The sequence below is a fragment of the Pinus tabuliformis genome, chromosome X, assembly GCF_031772625.1.
Source record: "Pinus tabuliformis cultivar Carrire ecotype Pingquan chromosome X, CPIR1, whole genome shotgun sequence".
NCBI classification, from domain to species: Eukaryota; Viridiplantae; Streptophyta; class Pinopsida; order Pinales; family Pinaceae; genus Pinus; species Pinus tabuliformis.
The window spans coordinates 1,710,439,536-1,710,441,856 of NC_142308.1; the positions used below are offsets into that span (position 1 = coordinate 1,710,439,536).

The 2,321-nt window shown below is 39.9% G+C and overlaps 1 pseudogene; it reads left to right on the forward strand.

The window, feature by feature from the left end:
• Nucleotides 1–353: 353 nt before the first annotated feature.
• Nucleotides 354–1,970, forward strand: LOC149146582 (uncharacterized; annotated as a pseudogene).
• Nucleotides 1,971–2,321: the final 351 nt, after the last annotated feature.

Consider the following 2,321-nt stretch of genomic DNA (forward strand, 5'->3'; position numbering starts at 1 on the left):
AATTCAGGGTTTCTTGATCTGAACACTCCAAATAATCTTTGTTTGGCATTAATTTTTCAAATGATCTTCATGATCAAATGTCGATGACAGAGAGAAAAAATTGCTGCCGTAGAGACAAGGAGGCAAATGGCAGAGCTCGAAATAGACAAGTTTCCTCAGTCAAGGTGGATCTGTTGTTTCTCTTTCGTTGCTTCTAAATCTTCTCGATCCGGAGAAGGCTCGGATGAGATATTTGGGGGTTACTTGTATTTCCACAAGGCTCCAAACAGAGAGGAGCTACATCGTGAAACATGTCAAAAGATAAAGTCTCTTCATCTATATGACTGCCTGAGAGCTAATAAGTCAACAGCAGCATGGGTGTTGAGGCTCGTGTGCCGTTTCTAGATAAGGAATTTATCAATATTTCCATGGGAATTGATCCAGAGTGGAAGATGGTGTGGCCTGATCTTGGGCGCATTGAGAAGTGGATCCTTCGCAAGGCATTTGACGACGTGGAGAATCCTTATCTACCAAAGCATATTTTGTACAGGCAAAAAGAGCAATTCAGCGATGGTGTTGGTTATAGTTGGATTGATGGTTTGAAAGAGCATGCTGCAAATCATGTTACCAATATGATGATGGCAAATGCAAAGTACATTTACCCTGAGAACACACCCACGACAAAGGAGGCTCGACCGAGAGAATTTCAAATTGTAGATATTGATTTTCCTAATACAACTGCAATTTCCAGCATGAAAACATAAATACTATGTTATTTATGGGCGCAACATCATGTGTTATAAAATGTGAAATATTTCACAGTGAAATATTATGTTATAAAGGATACGCACAGATGTTTATTGTAATGATTTAAGGGAAGCTGTATGCCGTGTATCAGGCACAGTCTTTGATAAATCTTCTTATTCTATCATTCCAACAACAATCTTATGAACTCCAAGATGGACAGGGCATTCACTTTGCGGGTTTCCCCAGATGGTTATCAAGAATATAAATAAATGGGACGTGGATATAAGCCGAGAAATTGTTTAGCAGTATTCTGCTTGCTAGTGACACGGCATCAATGCAAATTGCAGATAAAGAAAACCGTGCAGCATTTGGGAATGTTACAGCGTTTCAACCAGATTTTGTTCTATTCTTTGATTGTCCCGAACAAGAGATGTGAGGTGGCTTCTGAATAGGAATCAACGCCAAGCTGATGACAATTGGAAAGGGAGATCATAAAGTAAATTTCAACAGCTGGTGGCGTGAAGGGAGACATTCAAGGGCTAATATTTATGTGTGATTCGAAAACAACGGAGGACTGTTTCCATTATCGTGTTTCTGTTTCCGTTATCGTGTTTTTGGGTTGCCTAAGGCGCACGAAGAGCTTGTTGAGAAGGTAATAGCAGTCGAGTTGGATCCTCGTATAGTGCTGGAATTGCAGCGTAGGGTACAAGGCACAAGTAGTGCCATTCGGCTGCAGGTCATTCAAGGAGATGTTCTCAAATGCGAACTGCCTTATTTCGATGTGTGTGTGTAGCAAATATTCCTTATCAAATGTCTTCTCCGCTTACATTTAAATTGTTATCACACAGACCAATTTTAGATGTGCCGTTATCATGTTCCAAAGAGAGTTTGCTATGAGACTTGTTGCACATCCAGGAGATAATTTGTATTGCCGGCTTTGAGTGAATACTCAATTGCTAGCTCGTGTTTCACATCTCTTGAAAGTTGGAAAGAATAATTTCAGGCCTCCTCCAAAAGTCGACTCCTCGGTTGTATGTATTGAACCCTGTAATCCTCTTCCTCCAATTAGTTTCAAGGAATGGGATGGCATGGTTCGCCTCTGTTTTAATTGTAAAAATAAGACTTTAGGGGCGATCTTTAGGCAAAAGGCTATCTTATCACTACTGAAAAAGAACTTCAAGACATTTCAAGCATTGCAAGAAGCATGTCAGAAGACAAATGAGAGTGAAGATATTCCAGAGTAGTTATTAGCGGTGGTGTTAGCTTGCATGGGAAGAGGAAAAGAGGATGTTTCTCCAATTGCTCGTTGGCTTGCTATGGCGGTATTGGAGCAGTGTGTAATCAAGCTGGAGCTCTATATGATCCACTTTAGAATATATTAATCAGGTAGAAGAAAAGATATGTAATATTATCCACTCAGATTCAAAATCTCATGTAGAAGAGGATCAAAAGGAATTTGTTGTTCAGGTTGATGTTACAGGATATGCTAAGGATACCAAGAGATTGGATTTCACCTCTTAAAAACTTGAAGAATTAAAGCACTGTGTCATGCTCATGACTGTGTCTCCCAAGAAGCATTATTGTTTGAAGCTGGT